The sequence below is a fragment of the Tursiops truncatus genome, chromosome 14 (genome assembly GCF_011762595.2).
Source record: "Tursiops truncatus isolate mTurTru1 chromosome 14, mTurTru1.mat.Y, whole genome shotgun sequence".
NCBI classification, from domain to species: Eukaryota; Metazoa; Chordata; class Mammalia; order Artiodactyla; family Delphinidae; genus Tursiops; species Tursiops truncatus.
The window spans coordinates 430,210-443,682 of record NC_047047.1 but is presented as its reverse complement, the minus strand read 5'-3'; the positions used below and the strand labels follow the sequence as shown (position 1 = coordinate 443,682).

Below are 13,473 nucleotides of genomic sequence, written 5' to 3'. Positions count from 1 at the left end.
ACAAAAGCAGGCGATCGGAACCTCAGAATGTTTAGTGAGGGTGGGTTGAGGTCATAGGCGCTGTGGATGGTGGTCAAACGTTATCCTCCCAAACGGTGCAGAACAGAAGTTCTCAAGCCAAGACCATCAAAGACAGATATTTTTGGGAACTTTTGGGGGGATGGGGCCCGAGGGGCCAGATGGGGGACTCACGCCTGCACTGGCCCCCCAGGAAAGGTGGATGGGGACTTAGTCATCTGGCCTTGGTCTCTGACATTTGTTCCATTTTTTTCTTAATTTCCTGACTATAAAAACTTCATAGAATATTTTCAAATACGTAAAAGTATGAAGAAGAAACTTAAAAGTCACTTAGAGTCCTACTCTTCGAAACATTATTGAGATTTTGATATATTTCCTTCCATTTTATATACATATAGAATTGAGAGTCATGCTGTATACAGCATTGTATCCTTTTTGCCTAATAATTTAACCAGCATCTCCATCTGTCACGACACAGCAGGAGCACAGCTGCGGACGTGGATCCCACCTCACACGCCCAGGAGCAGGTAACCCTAACCCCTGGCTGGACACTCGTGTTTATCCCAGTATCTTCCACCGTTGTCATCAATGTGACGACGCCGTATATAAGTCACACAGCGTGAGGGACTCTGATTCTTCCTTAGAAAACACTCCTGGCGGCAGAACTGTTGGGTCCAAGACCAAGAGATGCAGTGGGGTGTGGCGTGGGGCGAAGTCTGCAGAGCAGCCCCCACGGCCAGGCCCGGTCCACCCGGACTCGACTTCGGAGACGCACAGTGAAGAGGACGCTAAACCAAAGGCCCCGCCCAGCCCTTCCCTCCTCTCCTGGGGGAGGGAGCCACATGGCCCGGAGCCCAAGCTTCCACCCAGGCCACCCTCACCTGGAATCTCTGCAAGGAGCAGAGTGGACCCAGACAGGGACAAGCCAAGGTCTTGGGGGACAAACATCAGATTTACACGTCCAAGGTGGAACTGCCTTTCTGATTACAGCGATTCTGAGAAGTACAGACGCACCAAGTGACCGTTACTGGCAGAGAGGTTATAATTGTTCCTTTCCCGAAGCCCTGTGGTCAGAATGAACTCGGTTCTCATGCAGGGGCCCTGGGCCGCTCAGGCTTAGGTTGCAGGGAGGTTCACGGTGGGGGTGGCTCTTAACCTCTCTGGGCTGAGCGTGAGGCCACTGCCCTGCGCGAGGGGTCCTCGTGCTGCCAAAGGACAGAGGCCGGAGCCCTGTGTCGTGCATCCGGGCCTTCGCTTACGTTTCCAAGTTGATGTTTGTAAGAAGGACCCCTGCTGTGTTCCGGGAAACCGGGGGCGGGGTGGGGGGAATGCGGCCAGAAGCTGGGTCCTTCCTCCCACCCCTCTGCTCTCCCCGCGTCCAGCAGTTTGGTAAATCCCTGGAGAGATGTTCTCCCTGTGCAGACTCTATCCGCAAAGTGCAGAGGGGAAATCCACGGAAACACCAGGTGGGAACGTGAACTTGCCAGGGGCCGCGTGGGCCGCGTTCAGAGCACCCCTGCCTCTCCTCCGGGCTTCCTGAGGCCACCAGCGCCCTGCCCGCCGTGAGCCACTAACTCCCAAATCCTAACCCAACTTACTGCCCGTGAAAATCTTACGAAACAGGTGGGTTCATGTGTGCATCTTACCGATAAACTGGGGATTAAAGAGGTCAGGTCACTGTCTACGTTCACACAGCCAGGAAGGGATGAAGGAAGTCAAACCAGGGCTTCCCACCCAAGGCCGAAAGCGGCCCAAGGCCACCACCCTGCCCCCAGGCCTGGCATGATGTCACACACACACATCAAGGCCACGTACCACCACCTCGTCCAAAAGACGGAGCAGAAAAACTGATTTCAAATTCCAAGACCCTCCGTCTGTGATGGTTATGATGAAGACCTACCAACACCCCCAGCATTGATCTAGGATAAGGAAGGCGCCTCACGGGGACGCCGAGTGGAGGGGCCGCCATGTCCTAGCTCCTGCAGTGATTTCGGCAGCAACAAGCCATCAGATGGAACCAAATGCTATGGCTCTGCTGGCGGTCAAGGCCGCCGGTCACTCACAGGCCCACGTCCAGCCCAGAAGGGGCTCCAGGCCCTCGCAGCCCTGACTCAGATCGCTGGGGCCCACACACAGAGATACTTCAGAGTTTGGGAAACACCATCAAGTAGTTTTACGCTGAGTCCTTGTTTGAAATTTGGGCAAATGTAAAGTGCAAAGAGATCTTCGCGAAGTCCAGGTTTAGTCAAGGGGACGTTTGTAGGAGCTATGAGAAAAAATTCAATGTGCTTTTAAAGGCCATTCACAATCCGCTCCTCGGGTGCCCAGGGCAGACATTCTTTTTTTTTTTTTTTTTTTTTTTTTTGCAGTACGCGGGCCTCTCACTATTGTGGCCTCTCCCGTTGCGGAGCACAGGCTCCGGACGCGCAGGCTCAGCGGCCATGGCTCACGGGCCCAGCCGCTCCGTGGCATGTGGGATCTTCCCGGACCGGGGCACGAACTCGTGTCCCCTGCATCGGCAGGCGGACTCTCAACCACTGCGCCACCAGGGAAGCCCAGGGCAGACATTCTTAACTTTAAAAAGATTTGCATTGTCGGAACTACAAGGGGGAAACATTAAAAAATATTAACCCTTTAGTTTTGAGGTAACTGTCGATTCACATGCAGTTGTGAGAAATAATGGAGAGACCCATGTCCCCTTGGCCCCAATGGTCTCATCTCACAACTTCGTAGTCGGGTGTCTCCCAGACGTGTGGTACAGAACAGCTACGAGAGAACTTTCTAGAGACTCTTTATAACACTCCGTCAACTGCAAGAGTGAGCTGCCATTTCAGCAGAAGGAGGAACCTGGGCTCTGGGTGTTTTGACCAGTGCAGGGCAATTCCCAGGCCGAGGGTCTCATGGGGGTGCCTAGCCCCAACCTGCCACCTGCAAACGGGGGGCCCTTCACTCTGTCAATTCTACCTGAAAAGACGTGGACAGGAGGCGGAAACAAGGATGCCCGTGCTCTCTGGACTATCTGTGGGCCGGGCTCCAGCAGAGTCCAGCCCCGGCTCCCGCCCCGGCCGGTCCTACACTCACCTCCCCACTGCTTTCTGAGCCCGGCCTCATCCAAGACGACGGCCACTGTCCACACAGCCGCTAAGCCCTTGAGTACGGCTGGTGTGACTGGGGAACTGCGTCTTGAACGTTAATTAGCTTTAATCACTTTAAATGTACAGTCCTTTGTGGCTAGTGGAGACCCCACCAGGCAGGACAGAGACAGCCCTTCAATCTCTCGCCTCTCAGATGTTCTAAGCATCTAGGCATGTCTACGTGGCCATCTACCTCCCTGTGGGATGGGCAGTGAGCTTCAGTCCCAAGGAAACTGAGGCTCCGAGTGGTCCAGGACTTTTCTGCCGGCCTTCAGTGAGTCTGTGCCCCAGCTGGACGCACGCCCAGGTCACATGACCTCCATGCCCAGGTCACAGGACCAACCCATCAACATTTCTCTCATCCTTCCCCTAAATGGAGTGTGAAACCCAAAATATGGGAAATAAAAGTTCATCTTCTAAACAGCAAGGCAGACACTTTTGGGGAAAAATCCCCATGGTAACCAGTGGTGGAAACGAGGATCATTTTTCGACAATTAAGAGACCCCTATTTAAAGAACCAAGTTTCTATGAGCAAAAGGAACAGCAAATAGCAAACCAATTCTACGAAGAAAAAAGCACTGAAGTAAATCCAGACGAGAGCTCACAAAGCACTGGCTTCGACGCCATTTGTTAGGTGAACCCACTGCCCACGCAGGAGTGTCCCCGCCCTGGTGGGGGGAAGTTTCTCCCGGGAGACCCAGTCCTTCTCCATCAAAGCCCCTGAGCTGCAGTTAACTCTACACACCACGCAGCTTCGCAAACCACACTTAGAGTAGGGGTACTTCGTTCATTCTAATTGAGTCCTATGGAGTTCCGCTTAGCATTTAAAATGTAGTTTTTAACAATCTGAAGCTTTTTGTCCTCAGTTATGCAACGTGCTTATTTTACACTAACTTCCTAAAACCTTGCTCTTTATTTCATATTCCCCCAGAGAGTTAAAATTTGTGTCTGGGGGTGGGGTTTTCCCTGAGTCCCAAGGTCATGGTTATGTCCTTCAGTAACCACAAACGTCCCAGAGAGACTGCAAACAAGGACGACCCTAGGGGCCTTCAGCCCTGCGGACCGACTCCCCGACCTCCACAGGCCTCAGAGGGACTTGGGTTTTGCTCCTACCTTGGGGCGTCTGTGTTCCCTTTCATCCTCCGCTCAGGCACTGCTGCAGAGGGCAGTCTCTGCCCTTCCTGGGGTTGCAGCTGCAATGCTCACTGGCACGTGAAGAGAGCCAGGCCTGGGGTTTTATCACATCACAGATGAAATTCAATATTGAGCCTTTCATGTCTCACAGCCCACCTCCCTGGCCCCTCCCCGCACCGGCCCTCCCCCAACCTGTATCTTCCGTACCCGCTTACCACCCACCCCCAGGCAAAGGTATATTTCCTGAGAACTGGAAAAACCAGGTACTACCAGCCTCAGATCAGTGCTAATTAAATTAGGCTATAAAATTCAGGCCCAGGTCCCTTATCTGTGAGTGACACCTCCCCATTTGCAACCGGGACCCAACATGCACAATAAACGTATCATCACCCAAGCCCTGGATGGACAGCGGTGGGGCCATTAGCACGCCTAGGGGTTCTGATCGGGCTGACTTTGAAGAATCCTCTCCTCCTGGTCTGTTCTGCACGCACTTCCATCTCATGTACTAAATTTCAAGAACTCAGAGATGTCTCCACGTCGCGTTCTGTTAGCTGCTCGAGTGCTGACTTTGTTCTCTCTGTTGTCAACGTGTTTTGTTGGCTGAGCTCTACAACAAGCTTCCAGATGTCAGGACGAGCAGGGCACTGGAGGCCCGTCCCCGCGGGGCCAGAGCCTTGACCTCGGGACAGTGGAGTTCGGCTCTGCTGTCTCTGGTTCCGTCCCACAGAGGGGCCCCGTCTCTCCGGGAGGCCTGGCCACAGCGCTTTGTCGTAAGGCCTCGGCTTGGCGGGCTCTGCCTGTGGGCAGGTGCTGGGTGGTCCATCCTCCCTCCGAGCTGTGTGTGGGGTTGCCAGCAGGAGCCCGGGGGAGGCCAGCCCCTGGGAAAGGGCTCCGATCCCATGCAGGACAGCGGCTCCCCAACGGGATCGGGCCACAGAGGGACGCCAAGCAGAACCCCTTCACTGGGGCTGAGCGGACACCAGCCAATCCTGTACGTCTGCCATCGAGTCAGTTGCGGCTTCATATTTCACAGAGAAAACCAGGAAAAAAAATTAAGAATATCAAAGGTAGAATTTCCTTTTGCTCAGCGCTTTGTGCTGCCCGAGGGTGCGATGATGAATGTGCTGGAGACAAGGGCTCGAGGGTCTGCAGGATGGGAGGGCAGGAGGGGGTGCCTGCTGCTCTCTGGTCTTCACAGTTCGTGTTTACAGGTTTCTTGCCTGTCTTTTCATCCTTTTTTCTTATCCAAGAGGCTTACAACCGTCCTGTGTGCAACAAGTGACTTCCTGATCTTTCTGCCAAACAAGGTGGTTATAAAAGTTGAAAAGGATTAGGTGCTGAGGCTGCAGGTGAGTGTCTGCAGAAGGAGTTGTGAGTTTGATCCTTTAATTGCCTCAATTTTACTTCAGACCAATTTCTTTCCCCCTTTCCCTCAAAGCTTCCGAGGACACAATCACTGGGTAAAACCAGCCTGTGGATTTCTCTTTCTCTTTTCCTTCCACGCTGCGAGGCTTGCAGGATCTGTTCCCTGACCAAGGACTGAACCCGGGCCACAGCAGTGAAAGCGCTGAGTCCTAACCACTGGACCACCAGGGGATTCCCTGTGGATCTGTTTGTTTGAGGGTTTCATATGCGGATTTTTTAGAAGGAAAGGAAGAGCCCTCGGGATAAAATTCTCCCCAAGGAACAATGTGATGAGCAGCAACTTTCCAGAGACAAAGGACGGAAACCCTGCGGATGAGCGAGAAGGAGACCCCTCAGGGGCCCCGCCCCAGCCCAGTGCATGGCACGTGCAGGACATCTGGACACAGAGCGGGCTGTGCTCGCTTCCACGTGGGGATGGACGCAGGGGAGGTGTGAGGATGCGGACCTGAGCCCAGTGCGCGGGGCCATCCCGGGTCCGGGTGGAGAGGCCCCTGCCTGGCCCTGGGCATCGTGCCGAGTGCCCCCCGGGGACCGTCTCACCTGGTTCTCGGGGACCAGCGTAGGAGTGGAGCTGCAGTCGGTCTCAGTCACACGTGGGGAGCCAGGTCATAGTAACTAAACTGCGGTGGGTCGGGGACTTGACCCCATCTGGGTTCCTCAGGTGTGGGTGACCCTGCAGCGTGATGTTCTGGGTGATTATCTAAATACCCGCTTTTTAAAGAGCACTGAACCCGAGATGCAGGAGAGCTTGAAGTGCCCGAGCAGTTCCTACGCCAGCTGTGGGGGGTGGGGTTGGCTCCCTCCTCGGCCGGTGTTTGGGCCACACTGCCTCCAGGTGGGCCTCTGGGCCAGCAGCTTCCTACGGGTTAGGGCCTGAGCCTGTCCTCTGCTTGGCGCGTGTCCGCAGACCAGCACCCCAGCATCCCCTGTCAGCAGGGCGGAGCTCCCTCACCCCTGACCCTGGCTCCACCACTGAACCAGAATCTGCCGTTTGATTAGGTCCCCAGGTGACTCAGATACACACAGACACCTGGGGCGGATGGATTCTCACCCAGGGCTCCCAGCTCTGCTCGGGGGCACGTCCCCGACGGTAAAAAGACTAATATGTATGTGATGTCCCGCTATACTTATCATGCTATTACGTACATTACACACATTCACACACGTGGAGAGGAAAAAGCAGGATGTCAAAGATGGAAAAGCAGTATTTCTTTCCTAATGGTGCAAAAATCGTTTTGGTTGTTTAAACTTTGAAAATCGGGGTTGTAACATCTCATGTTTGCAGTGGGGAGGTTTCTTCTCCTCGGCCATGGTCTGGAGGATCAGTGAGGGGACAGGGCCCCACGGAGCCCCTGTGCTTGTTGGGGGTTGAAGCAGAAGGGCCAGTAAGACCCCTCCCATCCCCGCCTGAGCCTTGCTGCCCCCAGGCGGGATTCTGGGAGTAGGCATCTCGGCAGATACACGGTCAGATTCTGTTTCTCCAAGACCTCGTTTGAAATGACCCATTTCCCCCATCCTATTTTTGCTGTACTTACTTGTACAGCTCACGGGTGTGATGGCTGAAGAGGCGGCCGCCCAGCCCTCCTGGCTGGCGTGCGCGCCAGCCTTGCAGCCACCGCCCTTCCCAGCCCGCCGGGCCCAGGAGCAGCCCAGCCAAAGAGGATGTGGGCTTGGTTCAGAAACAGGGCGTCTGGCCCCCAGGCCAAGTGTTGCCAAGCCAGGGTCTGAACGAGGTGGGTGGATTCTCCCTGCTCTGCCATCGTAGCTATGGCTGTGGCCGCACCACAGTGAGAACTTGGCTAAATTGAAAACAAACAAATAGCGCTGCCCGGCTGACTTGCTAATGATCAGCAGGCGATGGCCCAGAGACCCAGAGGGAGGCCTCGGGCACGGCGGGCTCCTCCATCGCAGTGCCTCTTCCTGCATCTGTGCTCCACCCGCCCCACCTGGCTATTCTCCCCTTGGCCTTCTTGAATTTTCTTCTAGAACTTTCTGCAGAGACGTGCCCAGAACACGGCAACCTGCACCCCAAATCTAAAGTATTTCCTAGGAGGGTGCTTCACCAGGTATTTATAATGCACCTCCCTGCCTTTAGTGCAAATAGGCCGCCAGATGCCGGATGGTCCTCCAGGCTGGCCGGGGCTCAGCCTCCAGGGTTTTCGGGGCCTGAGCCCCAGCAGTGAGTAGGCGCTGGCCAGTCCAGCCTGCAACCAGTGGCTCCTGGACCCACCTGCCCAGGGAGGAAAGTGAGGGTGCATCTCTGGAGGGCCCGTCGGGAGTCCCGGCCACACACGTAAGTATCGCTGTTCACAGCCCCGCACCGACCCCGAACACTGGGAACTGTCCTCCTTGGAGCCACAAGCTTGACTGCCCTTAATGTTCATGGTAAGACAGCGGCCGTCCGACTGTCCTGCAGGGAAGGACCCCGGGTCCTCAATCCCACCCAATCTGCTCCCACAGAGGCCAGCGGCCCCTGAGTTTTAGGTGACGCCAGGGGGCAGGCGTGCAAAGCGACAGGACAGCCACCCTCTTCCTGAGCTGCAAGGTGACAAGCAACGACTGGGAGCCAGCAGGTAATAAGGAGGGGTTACAGCGACACGCATGGCGCACACAACACTCGCCATGCGTGTGCTGAGTCATGCGGCCCCCACGCCGGCAGCTGTTACCCCGGTATACAGAGGAGGAAACCGAGGGACTGAGACGCGGGAGGTCTGGTTCCAGGTCTGTTCCGGCTTCCAGGCCCTCCCGCTGGACACGGTCCAGGACCCGATGCTGGAAGATGGCTCAGGAGCAGAGGACAGAACTGAGTGTAAACAAGGGGTTTTTACTAAAACAGACTTCTTACCGTAGAACAGTTTTAGATCTCTGGGAAAGTTGCAAATACAGGGCAGAGTTGGGATGTGCCTCACAGCTAGATTCCCCTTTTGTTAAGGTCTTACGTTAGTAGGATACGTTTTCTCAACTGCTGAGCCTATATGGGTGCATCGTGGTTATTACTAACGTCCATATTTGATCAGATTTCCTTGGCTTTTCCCTAATGTCCCCTTTCTGTCCCAGGACCCCACCCAGGATGCACATCTCACTACACCTAGCGGTCCCTGCTCTGCCCCGGGATGAGCTGTTTCTCCGGGAGTTCCTGTTCCTTTATCCGAGGATGGCGTCAGGACCTGGACCTGGACCTGGTCAGGGAAGGGCTGCCCAAGGGGCCGGCGTACCTGTCACTGCCCCGGGGACAGAGCTCACGCTGCGGGGGCAGCTGTGCCTCAACGGGAAGTGGATGCCGTCTCTCGTGGGGCTGCCCTGGCGTTTGCCAGGTGGACGAGCCAATGTGGACAGACGTGGCCTGGACTCTGGCCCAGAGCTCTGCCCGGAGCCTCCCTGAGAGGCCCGGTGGCCTTTCACCTCTGGCTCTTGAAGAACGTGCCCTTTCTGATCATTCTTTCAATAGGAAAATGAGTCCAGGTGTTAAGATGGGCTCGGTGCTTTCTCCACTTTGAGACACACACTACCTTTTCATGGGAAGGCTACCTCGTTAACATGAGGCGTCCGAGCCGAGAGCGGCAGGGCCTTCGGTGTCTGTGAAAGGCCAGGAGGGCTTTCCTGGGCCGAGTGAGCTCCCGCAGAGAGGGAAACCGTCTTCTCTCGCTCAGTCTCACACTCACACAAACGCATCGCTTTCTTAGCTCGTATTAGATGCAAGACAGCAAGACATTACCCTGTCGATGAACCCAGGAGTGCATTCTTATACCGACAGGGTTTATGGCGTCTATGGACCCACAGTCTCAGGGAGCCTGTTTTAAACAGACAAGCTCCAACAAGCGGCGTCTTGTGGCTCGGGCTGCGGTGCACAGTCCCCTCTCCCAGGGACGGGCATCTCTCTCTTCGTAGGGTCTGCTCGGGGAAGGAGGGCGGCTGTGTGGGTCCTGACTGCACCTCCAGGGGAATCCTGCTGGGCTCTGTCTGCTCTGAGAAGAGCCGCGTGTCTTCTAAAAACAGGTTACTGGTCTTTGAATACAAACGGATCCAGGCAGAGTTCAGGAGGAGTGTTTTAAGGGTTCACATGACACTCAGGCCCAGAACGCCCCTTAAATCTCTGTGGTCCCCAATAATCACCTTCTTACCAGGTGGCCAGGTCTCTCCTAAGTCTAATTAAATACAACAAGCGCATTTAAAAGAATCACAAGAAGAATAAACTTGGCAGGTTCTGGTGTCTTTGCACATCTGCACGTTTGTGATATTTTCTTAAAGATTCAGAGTTTCACAGTATTTTTGTGACGAGCAGGCCTGCAAGGGACCCTCATGTTTAGGAAACACGCAGACCCTCCTGCTAGAGGCTGAAGCTGACAGCTTTAGAGAAGGTGCATTTTTTGTTTGTTTTTAACAGTGATTTTTATAAATCATTACTTTTGACCATTAAAATATTAAAGTAACTTGTTAGAGACACAGTGAAGCTCAGTCACAGGAAATGGGTTTTGAAGAAGTAGGTACTCCAAGCAGACAGTCCCGATGCTGGAGCGTTTCAGTGTGGAGTTGGTCTTGAAGTAAAGCCAGAGAAAAGGCAGAAAAAGCGATTTGAAAGCAGGGGGGCATCGGTGAATTTGTTAGCACAGCTGCAAACTTGGTTAAATTAAACCCAACAGGAGAATAATCCACACACAGAGCTGAAGGAAGCAGATCATGTAAACGCAAATGAACACAATTTGAAAGCTTTCCAAAAGGAAACCATTAAGCCTCAGGAGTTCTTGCAGGGGCAGGGGTGTGTAAGGAGCTGACATTGCATCTCCAAGGGGTCTCAGGTGTCTGCTGCTTCCCACAGCCAAGAAGTGCCAACTCCAAAATGCTCAGTGATGAAGAAAACGAGATTCACCTGCAACTCCTCGCCGCTGAGCCGTCCAGGGATACGAAGGCTCCTGTCCCCATCCCCACAGCATTGCTTCAGCCTCCTCCCTGAGTATCAAACTCATGCCCAGGACAGACCTCTCTGGCTGTTGGTTAAGGTGCCACCCAGCTTGGGGTGCTGAGAGCCAGACTTGCCGCCTGAGTTTGGCAAACCGCTGCCCTCTTTGCTAGGGCCACGGGAGGCTGCCCTGGGCCCTCATTCCCCCCACCTTCCCAGACTGGCCCCAGCCTCATCCGAAGCTGTTTGTTTTTGCATTTCACGCACACGCACCCTACTTGCAGCACCCCAGGAACAGAGACTGTAAGACACCCCTCCCACCAGAATTCCGAGGCCAGGGTTGCACAGTTCAGACAAGCTGTTTGTCCAAAACGCCGTGAGCGAGGGGAGGGACGGAGGGAGAGAGCCTGGGCGGGGAGACGTCAGCGGCGGGGAGACGTCAGCGGCGTGCAGACGTCAGCGGCGGGGAGACGTCAGCGGCGTGCAGACGTCAGCGGCGGGGAGACGTCAGCGGCGGGGAGACGTCAGCGGCGGGCAGACGTCAGCGGCCGGGCTGCGGGGAGGCCTCCTGCCTCCCATCCGGGCTTAGGCTAGCTACGAGGCAGGAGCGGACAACCAGAGGACCCGAGGGTCTCAGGCAGTGACGGTAAGCGCAAGGACTATTTGGGGAGAAGTGCTGCTCTTGTCCTGAGAGCGACTGGTCCCTGAGCGGAGTTTCCTCATTCTGACCCCGTTTCCCGACGGCGGACAGGTGGCGGGCGTGGGCACAGGGCTGCGGCCACCCTCTGGCCCGGTGTTAGTGCGTGTGCCCTGGGCGCCTGCGACATGGGGCCCGGTGCTGTGGGGTCCGAGGGGTGGGCCTGGGGAGCCACCCGCTGCCCCTTGCCCTCCGCCTGAAACCCAGCCGGTCCGTCTCCTGGTTGTTCTTTAACTTCAGCTCGTTCCGTCCTCTCCCCGCCGTGCTTCACTGATTCCAGACAGACCCGGGGGCTCAGGAGAGTCACGTCTGAAACCTCCCCGGGTGGCCCTGAGGACCCAGGAGGAAGCCCCCTCTCTGGCGGTGGCAGGGTGCCCACCCCTGTCCCTGCTGCGATCCGCATCTGCACACAGACTCGCTGATCGCCGGCCCAGTCTGGGCTCACACACAGACGGGGACATTTACACGACATTGTGTGAGCAAGGCCTTACGCAGGAGTTTAGGGGTCGGAGCTGCTGTTTATACAGAGTGTGGCCAGGGAGGGTTTCTGTGACAAGGTGACCTGAGGGGTGAAGGCGGCACAGACATCCTGGGTGAGAGCCCAGGGCAGGAGGGAGAGCGGATGCAGCGCCTGCGGCTTGTGTGTGTTGGGCGGGGAGGAGGGGGGAAGGAGGCAGCACGGCTGGAGTGTGGTCAGGGTGTCACTGGGTGGACGGGGGTTGGCCTGCCAGGCGCCGTGCTCCATGGGGCTCGCAGACCCTACCCAGTCACTGCAGGGTCCCCGTGGCTTTCTGGAGCCTGGACAGATTGACAGGCCCTTCTGGGGAAAGACAGACATCTCAGATGGACATGGGTAAATGAAAGCAAAATTATGATTGAGAAGCAGAGGTCCGGCTGCAGTAGTAACTTCAGCCCACGAGGGCACGCCGAGTACGGACAGGGCTAACGGAGCCCCCGCCCCATTCTCGGTCCTTTGCTGGCCTCATCGCACTGGAATCCGCTCAGTAATCCCAGGAGTGGCACTACTGTCCTCTCTCGGGGAACTGGGAGTCGTTACAGTGATGACCGTCCCGGCTACCAGCCCCAGCACCTGGAGCAGGACGTGGGCTCCCACCCGGGGGACGCTCAGGCTGTGCTCCCACCCACCTCCCTCTCCGCCCCACCAGCATCATTTCCCAAGCCCTGCTGCCTCCCACGGCCGTGCCCACTCTGGTCCAACCCCAGCGGGACACGTCCCGCCCAACCCCCGAGGGGAGGAGAGGCTTCTGGAGTTGAGTAGATCTGGCTGGTCTTGGGTCTCCGGCCATCCTGGCACTGGCGCTGGGAACAGGGAGGCTGCCTGGCTCTGGAAAGAGAAGGTTCTGCCTTCTGCTCAAGCTCCCCGTGTCCTCCCACCCCAAACCACACGCTCCCGGGCTCTGGGGCCCGGCCAGCAGGAGCGCCTGCCAAGGGACCTGGAACTCGGCGTCATCTGGGCTTTAGAAATCCCTCCAAACCTCCCCACCCCTGAAACGGTTATGATATAAAGTTAAACTTCGATCTAATCTGCAGCAGCCACCCCCCCATCCCAGACCTGACCTCTAGAGGAGCCCAGGGTGGACGCCAGGGTCAAGTGGCCTGCGTGGGAGTGCCGCCACTTAGCAGGACAGGCTCCTGGACCTCACTCACCCCTGAGCCTCCACTGCGTGTCTGCGAGGAGTGATGGTGACCCAGTTCACGGATTGTTAAGCAGAGTAAAGGAAAGGAAAACATTGGAAGGCAATTAGTGTACACAAAGGCTGGTTTATGTAAACATTTATTGGGCACCTACTGTGTGCCAGGCACCTGCTACAGACCAGAGGGAGCCCCCCATCCTCAGAGAGGGCACAAAGTGCAGGACAGGTGGTGGGCACTGCTGTCCAGTCCCCAGAGGACTCTGTCCTCTTGTTTGTGTGACTGTGAGGCTGTTTGTCCTGCTTCTTCCTTTCCATTCTATGGGCCATGAGAACAGAGGTCAGGCCTTCTATTTCTTTTAGATCCTCTTACAAAACCTTGAGCAAAATTCAGAGCGTAAAGAAAGCCTCCAGTGAAGCCCTGAGGAGTGTTCTTCAGGTAAACAGGAAGGACAGCCCCAGATGCACCGACCAGGCCACTGCTGAGAACCAGAGTCAGGCAGAAGGATGCTCGGC

The 13,473-nt window shown here is 56.0% G+C and overlaps 1 long non-coding RNA gene across 1 annotated transcript; it reads left to right on the top strand.

Moving 5' to 3' along the window:
- The first annotated feature begins 276 nt into the window (after window positions 1-276).
- Window positions 277-9,914, top strand: LOC141276292 (uncharacterized). Its single transcript, XR_012325558.1, has 3 exons — window positions 277-8,284; window positions 8,433-8,520; window positions 8,769-9,914. It is a non-coding gene; the product is annotated as an uncharacterized lncRNA (long non-coding RNA).
- Window positions 9,915-13,473: the final 3,559 nt, after the last annotated feature.